Source organism: Petaurus breviceps, unplaced genomic scaffold (genome assembly GCF_028583685.1).
Source record: "Petaurus breviceps papuanus isolate PSGF00001 unplaced genomic scaffold, PetGlider_PUasm1.0 37, whole genome shotgun sequence".
In the NCBI taxonomy this organism is placed as follows: domain Eukaryota; kingdom Metazoa; phylum Chordata; class Mammalia; order Diprotodontia; family Petauridae; genus Petaurus; species Petaurus breviceps.
Genome location: NW_027186296.1, coordinates 7,695,748 through 7,709,737, shown reverse-complemented (window position 1 = coordinate 7,709,737; position 13,990 = coordinate 7,695,748). Strand labels below are relative to the sequence as shown.

General features: G+C 37.3%; 1 protein-coding gene and 3 non-coding genes across 20 annotated transcripts in view; all 4 read left to right on the top strand.

The window, feature by feature from the left end:
* The first annotated feature begins 3,458 nt into the window (after positions 1–3,458).
* The window catches only part of CCNB1IP1 (cyclin B1 interacting protein 1), a 21,942-nt gene continuing 11,410 nt past the window's right edge, over positions 3,459–13,990 (top strand). Inside the window, exons 1-5 of one of the 17 annotated variants that reach the window (XR_011170216.1) lie at positions 3,459–3,518; positions 5,655–5,855; positions 8,797–8,860; positions 10,051–10,156; positions 11,454–11,631. The gene's annotated coding sequence lies outside the window, so the exon portion shown is untranslated. Of the gene's footprint in view, positions 3,519–3,543; positions 3,965–3,989; positions 4,826–5,654; positions 5,856–8,796; positions 8,861–10,031; positions 10,157–11,453; positions 11,632–13,990 lie in introns of those variants that run through there. The other 16 variants (XR_011170217.1, XM_069097680.1, XM_069097684.1 and 13 more) reach the window with 16 other exon arrangements.
* On the top strand, positions 5,248–5,325 carry LOC138169702 (small nucleolar RNA SNORD126). The gene has a single exon (XR_011170448.1). It is a non-coding gene; the product is annotated as a small nucleolar RNA SNORD126 (small nucleolar RNA).
* Positions 9,170–9,246, top strand: LOC138169701 (small nucleolar RNA SNORD126). Its single transcript, XR_011170447.1, has one exon. It is a non-coding gene; the product is annotated as a small nucleolar RNA SNORD126 (small nucleolar RNA).
* On the top strand, positions 11,082–11,227 carry LOC138169696 (small nucleolar RNA SNORA79). The gene has a single exon (XR_011170445.1). It is a non-coding gene; the product is annotated as a small nucleolar RNA SNORA79 (small nucleolar RNA).

Genomic DNA, 13,990 nt, shown 5'->3' with positions numbered 1-13,990 from the left:
CACCCAGCCGACCTCCTCCAGAGTTCTCTCTCATCCCTCGCCCCACAAACCTTTTTAGTCTCCCTCCAAATTAGATTGTAAGCTCCTTGAGGTTAAGGTCTATTTTTTGCCTTTCTTTGTATCCCCACAGTGCCTGGCACATATTAGGGCTCTTAATAAATGTTTATTTATGGACTTCCTCCATGAGCATTTAGTAGCTCTTTAGTACAAATGGAGAAAGCAGATGATGGGGGTAGGGTGGGTAGGCCACCTATGGTTAAGCCTTAGTAAGGTATGAGCTTTAATAGGAAAAGGAGCTGTGGGAATTGGGAACAACATCCATTTAAACTAGTTTATCATAGAATGAAGATTACGAAAGGAAAAAGGTGAGATCAGAACAAAGCTGACTGATTGGGAGACCAGAAAATAATAAAAATAATAGCTAGCATTTATATAGTGTTTAATATGTGCCGGGCATTGGCTAAATTACAAATTTCATTTTGTTTGATCCTCAAAACAACCCTGGAAGGTAGATGCTATTATTACCCCCATTTTACAGTTGAGGAAACTGAGATAAATAGGTTATGTGCCTTACTCAGGATCACACAGCTAGAATTGAACTCATCAAGATTCCTGATTCCAGGCCCAGTATTCTATCCATTGTGCCACCTAGCCCAAGAGAGAGAGAGGCAAGTTGTTTATAATATTTTTCTATTGGTGGTCTGTCCTTTCAGAGAGTCCACATATGTTTATCAGTTCTTTAAGAACGCTTCATATGTCATACCACACAAGTGCTTATCATATTGAAAAACATTTTATAGAAAAACAACTTACTCTAAGCAATTCAATCATAAAATAGATGCTTAAAACAAAATGTAATTAGTGATGTTAAGTTGAAAAACTTATTTCTACTATCTTATTAAGGAAATGAAACTTATTCTTACTACCAAAGCCTTTCCCAGTCCTCCTTGATCTTAGTGCCCTCCCTCTGAGATTACCCCCAATTTGCCCTGTGCATATCATTTGCAAGTTGTCTCTTCCATTAGACTTCTATCTTCTTGAGAGCAAGGACTGCTTTTTGGTATTCCCAGTGCTTAAGCACAGTGCCTGGTACATATTAAACACTTAATAAAATGCTTGTTGACTGACTCAGGATTGGAGGTAGGGTTTTTGACTTTGAGAGATGATTTTGGATGTCAGTGTAGACTCCAGCGTCATAGATTTCTATTTTTCTGGAATTTTTAAAATGAATATTTTATATTATTCCCTAGTTAAATTCTGAATCTGACCTAGTGTGGCTTCTAAACTGCTCAGAGCAGTTTACTGTCTTGTTGCTTAGTCATTTCAATGGTCTCTGACTCTTTGTGACTCCATTTGGAGTTTTCTTGGCAAAAGATATTCGAATAGTTTGCCATTTCCTTCTCTAGTTCATTTTATAGATGGGGAAACTGAGGCAAACAGGGTTAAATGACTTGCCCAGGGTCACACAACTAGTAAGTGTCTGAGGCCAATTTGAACTCAGGAGGATGAGTCTTCCTGATTCCAGCACTCTATCCACTGCATGTATCTTAGCAGTCCACAGCAAGACACAGTGGAAAGAATGTGGATTTGGAGTCAGAAGACCTGGGTTTGAAGCTTGGTTCTAATACCTATTAGCTGTGTGACTTCCAGCAAACCACTTTTCTCTGGTTAGTTTGCTCATCTGAAAAACAAGGAGACTTGAAGAGCTTTTCCCCCAAGAGGTCAAAAGATATGGACACAGTATTCAGAAGAATTGCAATAAAAAACCATAGGAAAGCTTGTTCCAAATCTCTATAATAAAATTAAAACAACTTGATGAGATCAAATATTTGAGTGTTTTAAGTGCTGAGCATCTATATAATCAATCAATCAACAAGCTTTTATGAAGTTTTTACTGGGTGCCAAGCACTGTGTTAACTTATCAGCTACTTGGTTTCTGTTGTTCAGTTGTGTCCTACTCTTCTGACCTCAGGAACCATAGCATGTCTGGCCCTCCTATCCTTGAAGTGTGTCCAAGTTCATTCATGTTCATTGTTTCCATGACCCTATCTATCCATCTTATCTTCTGTTGTCCCCTTCTCCTTTGGTCTTCAAATTTTCCCAACATCAGGGTCTTTTCCAACGAGTCCTGTGTTCTTATTTGTGGTCAAAGTACTTCAGCTTAAGCTTTAGTTATTTGACCTTCTAGTGAATAACCTGAATTAATTTCTTCAAGTAGTACAGGCCAAAGCAAAAACAGTTTTTGCCCTCAAAGAGTTTACATTCTAATGAGGGTGGTAAACTGTATAAATGTAGATCATTATAAGAAAATTCCTGGAGACCAGAAGAGGTAGACATTGATTTTGGCTGGAGATCTGGGGTGATTTCATGGAGGTGATATTTCAGCTGGTGAATTTGGGGAATGGCAAAAAGCATAGTTTGACTGGAGTATGAGGTGAGTAACTGGAGTAGATCTTAAGAAAACTTTGAAATTAATCTTCATGTGATAATAATACCTGTAAGTTCATATAGTTTAAAATTATTTTAGTAAAAGTAAAATATTTGAATTGCAGAGTTATAATAAAACTAGAAAGGAAGATTGGAACAATATTACCTGAGGTGGTGAAAGCCAAGATGTTTTAGACTTTTAAGCAAAGGGGAACATCTAAGGTTTTGGGATAGGGATGGGGTTGCTAGAATGTTATTAGAACTGCAGATAATAGGGAAGGTTAATCAAGCATCATTATATTGATGAACTACAGCTGGGAGCATCTAGAGGCTCCAGTGCCCAGCCAGGAATTTATTTAGGATCATAGATTTAGAGCTGAAAGTAACCTTAGAGGTCAATGAGCCCAATGTCCTCATTTTACAGATTAGGAAACTTCGAGAGAGCTAGGTTAGATGACTTGCTCAGGGTCATTGCTAGTTAGTATCTGAGAAGGGATTCCAAGTCCAGCAATCAATACTGAATAGAGTAGGTATAAATGCTTAAAAAGACCTAAATACTAAGGAAATGCAAAAGAGATTACTTATTGAGCTACTATTTTATTAAGGATTTAATATGAGTTCCCAAGTGAGGATTTTCTGATGCATCACAAGTTTGATGTTCGGAGTCTATTAGCCTTCATTAGCCTGTTAAGTGGACTTTACTTAAAAAACAAACCAAATAATTTAGTTTTTTTTTCCCCAAAGAGTATCACAGACTCTAAACTCTATTCCTGAACTTGTTTGTTTTTTATATTTTGGATAACTGTATTTCAATATAATTGATTTCTTGTGTAATCCTATGTATTTTATGCATTTAAAAACATTTTTAGAAGGGGGTCTATAGGCTTCACTAAACTGTCAGAGGTCTATACCCTTAAAAAAGGTTAAGAACCTGTTTTAGGAGAAACAGGAAAGTACATCATTTTAACACCTTTTAAGGTAAGGGAGGGATGGGCCTTTGCCTTGTACTGACTAGCCAATCAGCTGCTTCCACTGCTTTTTAAAAGCCATTTCCGGGATCTCCTACCTTTTTTTTTCCTGCTGGTGGCCTGGTGAGTGGTGCTTGGGGGAGGGGGGGGTGTCTTTTCAATCCCTTTTGAACCTGGGTTTTGGGGAACCATCCACTCTTGCTTTCACTTCCTGATTCTAGCTGGAAGCAAGATTAGACTTTGTGAAGTCATAAGAAGGCGTGAGGGTGGTATGGAGCTTTAGTCTGGGAGGGGGAAAGCTGAGGCAGGCCTTGGAGCAGCTTATCAGCCAGGGTTCTGCTGGCTGCGACCTGGAGGCTGGCTTCCAGAGGACAGCAAACTGCGCAGGGAGCATTTATGAATAGCTAGGGAACTGGGGTTGCTTGCTTTTTATGAAAGGTGGTGCAACAAGCTAATGTTGCCTGTTTGCCAGAGGGCATGCAGATTCGAGCCTGGATCAGGATTCTGACCTTGCCCTCCTGGCACCTTTTCTGTTCCCATTCACTGTCTGTAAGTGGGTGAGGAGGAGGGTAGGAACTGCTTCTTTATTTAATTAACACTTTAAAATTTTATTTGATCATTATTTTAACCATGGACTTTTGCTGGTAATAGTATTTGGGCTGGATTGGAGGAGACAGGGTTTCATTATGCCTGGGAGATGAGGAACCTTTGGAAGGGTATCTTCTGAAAACTTGAGTTGTGAACTACAATTTAGATTGCTAGCCTCATTACCCCAATACCTTGATTGGCACTGAATGGAGTTGGCCTTGAATTTCATTTTATCTCAGACCCATTTTCTCTTTTAATCAGTGAGGTTAGGAATACGTATTGTGGTTTTTTATAAAAGACAGAATGGCTGAGAAACATCACCTAGATTCTTAATAAATTCATTGATTGATGTGAAGTATCTGGTGACGTATGAGAAGTATGATAGTGGGTTTCCTATTAGACATTCTAGTATTCTGATCTGGACAGGGCTTTGTTTGGGGGTGTCAGCTTTTTCCTTAAAATGAAATTTCTGGTGGTTATTTTTCATAGCAGTTTTTGCTGTGAAACACGTAGATTTGGGGGGCAGGGAGTGGGGGCTGCATCGTATGCTGACAGAAAATTAATACACATCTTTAAAATACCCTAGACTACATAATGGTTTTTCTACCAATAGTCAAACTGCCCTGACAACCCTTAATGCAGATCTTTTTGCCAACAGCTACTCTTTTTAAATATGGGTTAGTTTATTTTGCGGTTAGTGCTTAAGATGAGTGTTAAGGAGGAATGAGAATACTGGGCTTTGTGCCTTTAAGAAGAAACCACGTGGCCTCTCAATTCTCAGGCAGGTCTGCAGGCAGTAGTGCTGCCTCCCGAGATCTTTACATAAAAATTAATGGTAGTGGGTGAGTAAATAATTCTGTTTTCCTTTTCTATTTTTTAAGCATTTATTTGGGAATTCAACTGAAGCTTAGGATGCTAAGAAGTGTAGAAATAGGCTATTTTAAAATGGTCGTTGTCATTTTATCAGGGCAAGGTTTGGTGATTGGTGTTCTTTTAACAAACAGATCCCTGCTCAGGTAGAGACTGGCATAGATCATACAGAAATTGTTTTCCTTTTTAAACTATCCATTTCATTTAACTGCAGTGATCTACACATCTCTCCCTAGGCTGTATATTGCTTATTACCTAATCTAAAGTGGGAAACAGAAAGGTGGGGAACACTTGTTTCACTCATATGTTAAAAAATTTTTCCTGATCAAAATCGCTCAGCTACATTTGATTTTAATTTTGTCTTCAGTCAAGAAACAGCATAATTCCTGGGAGTTTTCTGCCATGATGAGCTGCATGTTTAGTCCGTGTTTCACATGATCACTTCTGATTATACACATGCCCTGAGCAGAGACCATATTAAGATTTTGAGGGTGGGTTGGGGAGAGGAAGGGCACCGCTGACCATGTTATTTGTATTTTTTAATTGCTATAAACTCCTAAAGATTAATCTTTCTGATTATTTCACATTGCCAGATAAACTTAAGTATCAAAGCCACAATATTTTGTGTATCTGCAAGAGAGGAGATAACAGTAAGCCATGCCCCTGATTTTTCCAGTCATAATTGACCAGTATAGTTCAAAACCTGGAATCTCTTGAACATATTAAGCATAATGCAGTTCAAGTTCATTTGTGACCAGTTTCTGTATAGCAGTCAATAACTCTTCTGTTTTTGAATTTTAGGTTAAAGATGGATTTGGCTTTTGGTGGAAAGGGAACTAAATCCTTGGCAGAGGAGGACTCATGGTTCTGGGCAAAACTTCTAGAAGTATATTACCAGAAAATCAAAACTTTGCCTCTGGTCCCACATGGACCAAGTTAACCAGGATTGAGCATTTCCACATGGCAAAGGTTGAAGGTCACATGGCTACAGGTCTGATTTAGGTAAATACTAGTGATGTGGTTCATCATAAAATGATGTGGTATAGGGTAGGGGTGCTCAAGACCCCAAAATAACACGCCAAGTCCTGCCCAATGAATTCGACTGAAGTCTTCTCTCAGCCAAAGAAAAGCAAAGTTTATTAAAAATTAGTTTGTATTGGACACAGTAAGTCTGCTAGAAAATTCTATGGCACTCTCACACCTCATGGAGCTAGATGGGGTCTTATATACAGAAAGGTTGTGGGAGGAATCTAGGGGAGGAGTTTGGGGAGGGTCTTCAGGAAGAGTTAATGAGGTCAGGTAACAGTTGATTTGGGTATAGATATTCTGATAGGCTCAAGGGTGGGAAGTAGATGGACAATGGAGAGCCAAGCTAGTAACAAAGGTTTGGGCCCAGCCACAATGAAAGGCTTACGGCCTCATGCAAATGACTTATCAAATGGGACAACTGAAGATTTCTAGGGGGTTCTCAGAGCCTGCACCTCATCACTAGGATTTGACTAAAGTACATGTTTGCTTATATTCCCTAATGGGTTAACTTGTGAAAATGATCATCTAACATAACAGGATAATAAGCTCTGGGTAGCAAGAATCATTCAGAATACTTTTGTCCTACTGCTAGGACTCCTGGAGATTGCTATTGAATTGAGTTTTAACTCTCTCCCTCAGTTTTCTCATCTATAAAATGGGGATAATAACCATCTACCTTCTAGGGTTGTTGTGAGGATCATATAAGATAACTATAGTGCTTAGAACAGCGTCTGGCACATGCTATGTAAATGTTAGCTATTAATATTTCACACTGCTGACTCAGATTGAGCTTTTAGTCCACTAAAAAATTCTCATCTTTTTCACAGAATAAGTGCTAACAATGTCTCCCATATTGTATTTGCTAAATTACTCAATTTTTTTAGTGAGGTTCAAGACTTCATATTTATCCCTACTGAATTTCAACTTATTTGATTCAGCCCATTTGTCTCACCTGGTTATCTTTTTTGCATCCTGATTCTCTAACAGTGTTAGATGTCCTAGATTTTTGTTATATTCAGGTTTGAATGAACATGCTTTATTAAATAGCACAGACCTGCCACGTTGTCATGAACCATTTACTACTACCCATGGAGTCTAGCAAGCCAACCATTTGAGTATCTCATTGTATTAATGTCTAGGCTTATACTTATACCTCTCCTCCACAAGAATGGGAAATAACCTCTCTGTGTCTCTGAAAACTTGGCTAAAATCTAGGTAAACTATATAGCCTTTTCCTCATCTAATAATCCTGTCCAAAGAGGAAATGAATTTAGGCAGGCATGGTCGGTTCTTGATGAAACAATCTTGGCTATCTGTAATCACCACTTCCCTTTCTAGATGGCTACTGGCCATCTGTTCTTGAATCAGTCAATCATGCAAGCACTGTCTCAAGCTGCGGATGGATTTAAAAATGAGCCAAAAGACAGTTCTTGCCCTCAAAGAGCTTACAATCTAATGGATGAGCCATTCTGGAATTCCACAGAAATTGAAATGTCAAATTCATTACCTTATAGTTTACAGACTTAATATTTTCTGTTTCTTGAAAATCAGAACATATGTCCTTCTACAATCTTGTGTACCTACCATTTTTTCATGATCTTTCAGCTATCTAATTTAGGTTCAGCAATCACATCTGATAGCAGTGCTTTCCCTTCTACTCAAACTATCTTTTATTTACCCATTTACATGTGCACCCTCCAGGTGGATATATGCTCTTTGGCCCTGCTGGTGTGCTACACGCCTATAATTCCTGCTTTTAGGGAGGCATAGCTCAGGAGTACTGAGCTGCAGTGGGGCTAAAGCCAGTGAAGTGTCCATACTAGGTCCAGCACTAGTATGATGAGCCCTTGAAAATGGGGGGCACCAAGCTGACTAATGTGGGGTGATTTAGTATAGATCCAGAAATGTGGGTTAGTGATCTCTCACCACCAATGGGATCAGGACCACTCTTACTTGCAGCTTGGCTGAGACAGGGAGACAAATCTATATACACACACATTCTTTTAGGGTACCTACTTCAGGGATAGTTTTTCCTTTTTAATTAATAATTTAATTTTAGTATTTAATAGAATTTAGTTTGGACCACTGCTTTTTTTTTTATCCCATAGAATGTAGTGACAATGGATTTAATAATTCTTGTCTGATATATGAAGGTGACAAAATTGAAAGATAATTCCCATATAAATTCCAACAATCTTATTTTTTTTCTCCTTCATGTTGGCAAATCATCTTAAGGGAATAAAGTCTGCTGTCCAATCTGTATTTCACATGATTTAGCTCAATGATACAGGACTTGGGAAGATGCCTATCTTGTAGGACAAGAAAACCTTGCATGTTGCCATCTTGTGGCATAATTAAGAGCTGCATAGTACTATCTTATTTTGTCTATATAAAAGGAAAGTTTTCACTTTATAAAAAGAGGCACTGTGCTTGACATGGTAGGCACTTATGTTCATTAGTTGATGGATTGATAAAGCATCTCAGGTATGGCTGATGATAGCACTTGGGTTAGCAAAACTGAAAGAAACTTGAAATCTTGGCTATTGAAGAGTAACATACTTTAATACTGTGTTTTACTGAATAAAACTTTCATTGCTTGTTGGGTCTTATGGGCATGTATGTTAAATGTTCCAAAATATGCTGTCTTTGTTCAGGGATACTAAATTTATATCTTTGGAATTTTTTAGGTAACCTTAGATGCCTAAGCAACATCAGCTTTTGTCATTTAATATTATTCATGGCCAATCAGTCATTATTGAAAATTGACTTAAGTTTAAATCGCCTGTCCAAAAATGGCTGGAATTTCTTTGAAACAGTTTTTATGATTTAAACAAGGGTGTGGTTCAATGTAGTTAGATAATGTAGATAGATATCTGTATAGTCTTATTTCCATTTATGTGATCTCGTTTCCTAGACAAGTGCTGCCCACAGTTTTAATGTGCATGACTGCAAGGCAGAAGCTGCTCTTAGTAGCAGAGGTGAGTCAAAAGGAAAAGTTTCTGACTTCTATTTGGATCCTTCATCTTTGGCTCTGGGGAGGGGAGGGAGTACTCAGCATAACTGTCTACATTGTAGGCAGCTGCGGGGAAATAGATCTGTTTCAAATTCTCTCTTCCAGCCTACAGCTTTACACACTTTGTTGCACTGAATGAGTAACTAGTATATCTGGATGAGTGACAAACTTTTTTTTTCACTTCTGAAGCTAAAGGACTTATTTTGAGCAAGGTTTCCCATTTCGGGGGACACCCCTAGAAAATCAGTCACAATTACTGGTCACACACATAAAGGGTCTGCCATGATGAAATGCATTTTCAGTCCGTGTTTCAGCTGATTACCCTGATTGCATGCATACTCTGAGCAGACTAGAGCGAGAGGTGAACATTTTAGAAAAGGTGGTTGATTTTGTTTCTGGACTCTTGGGTCTGGTTAGTTGGTTAGTGCACTATACCAGTTTCTTTTATGTTTATAATACCTTATTGTAGATTTGATTGGTAACAACTTTTTCAAAGGGGACATTTGAGTCCCTCAAGTGACATTTTGAAATGTTTGTTTTTGAGTTTGCAGTACTCTTTATAATTTTATAATTAGAAGGAATAAGTGAATGAATGAATAAGCATTAAGTATTTACTGTGTGTCAGGCACCCTGCTAAATGCTGGGGAAACATGACCTTGACACATCAATAATCATGGAACTTTTCAGATTCATAATTATGAGGAACTGAATCTTAGAAAAAAGTATTAAATTTAATGTGTTAAACGTTTCATCGACACTTTGACATCACTAGCATTGCCATGTTAAAAAATGAATACTATTTTCTTGTAACAAGTATAGTCAAGCAAAACAAATACATATAATGCTTATGTCTGAAAATGTAGGTCTTAATCTGCATGCTTATTCTCTTACATCTCTGTCAAGAGGTAGAAACTTAGTTTGTCATCCGTTTTCTGTAGTCTCCCATCACCAAAATTTTATATTTTCGAGTAGATCAAGACAACCTCTTGAAGAAGGTGGGCTTGGCTAATTTACCTTATTTATATTTTTTTCGGGGGAATCAAGGTGGTATGATACATACATGAAGGTGGTCTCACACATTCTTAAAGGAAAATGAAGAATCTTAGTACTAACATTTGGATAGTAATTTTTTGTAGCTTTTGGCCTTTTTTGCAGAGAAGAGAATGAAGCTGTGACCAAATTCACTTTGTCCACCTTGGCGTGGTTAGTGGTAGAAGCCATGACTGAAAATCCTATGACAGCAGCTTGGTTTCTCTTTATGGTAAGATTTTTGTTCACATTTAAGGAAAAACTTTTAAAATTTTTTTCAATTTTTAAAATTAAGTTTATTTTCTCTTCAAAGACAACCCTTGTAACATATATTCATTGCTAATCAAAACAAATTTCCACACTGGCCATGTCAAAAAATGTCTGTTCTCCACCCTCAGTCTTGTCCAAAGGTAGGTAGCATGCATTGTCACTGGTCCTCTGGAATCATGGCTGGTCATTGTGTTAATCAGAGTTCTTATGTTTTTCAAAGTTGGCTTTAAACTGTTGTAATTGTATAAATTGTTCTCATTTAATTCTGTATCAGTTCGCACAAGACTTCCCATATTTCCATAAAACCATTCCTTTCACTACCATACCATAGTTCCATTATAGTCATACTCTACAATTGTTTAGCCAGTCCTCAATTGATAAGTATTTCTTATTTTCCAGTTCTTTGCCCTCACAAAAAGTGTGACTATAAATACTTCTGCATGAGTCCATTTCCTTAAAGTACAGGTCCATCAGTGGTACTGTGCATCCCTTAATAATTTCTATAGCACATTAATACTCATTACATTCATATACTTCATTATAATTTTTTCAGCCATTCTCCAATTGATGGGCACCCCCTTAGTTTCCAGTTCTTTGTACAAAAAATTATTTTTAAATAAGTTATACTTAAGAGCTGTATATTATAGGCCTCCTTTCCTTAGTCTCATTAGTGGCACAGATAGGCCTAATAGTAGTATTTGCTGGGACAAAAAATACTTATAGTTTAGTAATTTTGAGGGAATAGTTCCAAATTGTTTTCCAGATAAGGTGGAGCAATTTACAACTCTTATCAGTAGTCTGTCCTTTAACTATTTTACAGATTTTGACAATATATCTTTATTTTTAAAGTTCAATGTATTCTTAAGAAGGTAGTTTTGTTGAGATACAGATGGCTGTTCCTCTCATTGCTTTGAGATATGGCAATGGGATTTTAGGCCATCACAGATCAAATCTGGTCTTTCTTCACTCAGAGCACCATTGGATGGATTGGCCGTCTGTTAGTGCTTTCTGAATTTTGCGGGGCCAGACATTTATAGGGCTAATCCAATCTAATAACATGGCATACGATCTTTTAAATAAAAGGTAACTTAGGTACAAATCCCGAGGGGACAGAAAGGAACTAGATTGAATTGAACCTAGCATTTAAAACTTAATTATGGCATAGCTTTGTATTATATTTATATAAACTGAACTATGCAGTTATGCGAATTTAAATATTTGAAAGATTGTTATTTTGATTTTGAAAATTTTTTTTCCAGAATGAAGATATTTTCACCTGCAGATCTAAAAATAGAGACTGACCTCCCTAGAACCAATAAATACCAAAAATGGATGAATCATCTTGCATAAAAACCTGATAAAATTCCTTAATTTTTGCCCTTGATAATTAGCCCTGTAAATTAACAACCAGTTTTAAAATAAATAGTATTTGAATAAGTTTTGAACATTTTTCTTTGAGATACTTTTAAGTGGCACAATTGTCTGTAGCTTATATTTTGTAACCTAGAACTTGAGTTCATTACAACTGCATGTCTAACTAGGAAAGTAGACAGAACTAAGTTCCCATAAGTAACTATTTTGTCATTCCCTAATTTGAGCATGGTGTTTCAAGATGACTCACTGTGACATATGTGCATGTGTTTGTGTGTATGCACATGTATACATAACAGAAGTTTAGGAATTGCTTTCTATCCATGTGAGAGACTTGTAACTGGCCAGAATGGTCTAGTCTTCTCAGCTATATGGAAGATGGGAGGAGAGAGGCTAAAGACAGTTCAATTACAGAACAACTGCAATAGTCCAAGGCCTGAACCAGGGCAGTTCCCAAGAGAAGGGGATGGATGCAAATTTTGTTGAGGTAGAATTGACAAAGTTAGCACCTGATTGGATATGGGGGGTAAGGGGCAGTGAAAAGTTGTTTTTGAATGTGAGTAACATTGGTGACCTCAATAGAAAAATTAGGAAGAAGGATCGAGTTTTTGGAAAGGGCAGGTGAGAGATGAATTCTGTTTGGACATATTGAATTTGAAATGTCAGTTGATCATGTAGGTAGAGATCTTCAGCATCTACCTGCTGATGTAGGAGTGGTGTTGAGGATATGTGAGCTAGATATATAGATTTAGAAGTCATGTGAAGAAATATGAACTGATACATGAAATTACAAAGGTAGCTATTGTAGAGAAAACAGGACCCAGATCTGAGCCCTGGGATGAGAAGGCATATGGAATCAAGGCACAAGTAAAGGATATATATATATATATATATAAGTCTTGACACAAAGAACCACTTCAAAGACAGAACAAAGGAAGAAGTAGACAAGGTTAGTTGTAGAGGAATTTTGAGTTACCTTTTGACAAATAGTAAGTAGGACTGGTGGTTACAGGTGAGAAGAGATGTAGAGTTTCTTAAGAATGGTCAGGGAGAAGGTAGGTTTGGAACAGCTTCTGAGGGATGTATGGTAAATTAGGGAAAAAGAAAATGACTTAACTGAAGTGGTAAATGACCTCCAGAAGATATTAGGAGGATGGCAAGGAGACTGGAAATCATGCCATATGATGTTTGTAGTATCTCTTTAATGCTTTTAACTCTAGTCCTGAATCACCAGTCTCTACCTGCATGTCCCACTGACATGTCAAACTCAGTCTGAAACAATAACTCCCCTTATAAACAAACAAAAAACACCTCTTTGAAATTTCCTTTTTTTTGGTGAGGACATCACCATCCTTCCATTCTTGTCACATCCATTTTTACAAATTTTAATCCTTAATTAATATCTCACTCTCACAATCCATACAGCCACCATCTTAGTTCAGGTCCTTGCCTGGTAAACAGGCTGTCCTTCATTCAGGTCACTTGCCTGGAATATTTGCACTCTTTCCTAATTGGTCTGCCTGCCTCTCTCTCCACATAGCTGCCAAAATATCTTTCTAAAGTACAAGACTGACTATGCTGCAAGAAATTTAAATAGTTCCTTATGGGAACAGCTACATGGTGAAGTGAATAGCATGCTGGGCCTGGAATCAGAAAGATTCAAATCTGGCCTCAGATACTTATTAGTTGTGTGACCCTGGGCAATTACTTGGCCTCAGTTTCCTCATCTGTGAAATGAGCTGGAGAAGTAAATGGCAAACCACTCCAGTATCTTTAGTAGGATGTGACTGAACGTGACTCTAGCACCTCAGCACTTTAAAGTACTCTACACTATGGTTTTAGTTTACCATTTCAGGTTTATTTCATAGTACAATAAAGAATAATTCAAGCATTCTAATCTTACAGCTAAATTGGCTTACTTGTGTTCCCTTATACCTTATGTTCCCTTATACACCTATAGCCTTGCACTGGCACCTGTACCTCAAATGCACACCCTTTGCATTTTCTTAAAATCTTTAGTTTCACTGAAGGATCAATTCAAGTACCATTAAAAAAAAAAGATGCTTTTCCTGATCATTTTAGTTCTAAGTGCTTGCTCTCTCCCTCATTAAATTATCTTATATTTACTTATCTTTGGAAATTCAATGCCCTAAATAGAATATAAACTTCTTGAGGGTAGTTAACGGGCTTTGTCTTCCACGGCTAAAACCTTAACTATCACCACCTAGTTGTGCAAATCCACTCAAATGTTTTAGAAATTTTCATTTTAATCTTTAAACCCATTATGTATGTTGTTCAACCAGCTTATATATATTTGGTCATGAGAGGCTGCTGCTTTCAAATTTCCCATCAATTTTAGATTTTAAAAACATCCATTAATTCATAAAGTGTCAAATTATTAAAGCACAAACAACTAATCAGCAGT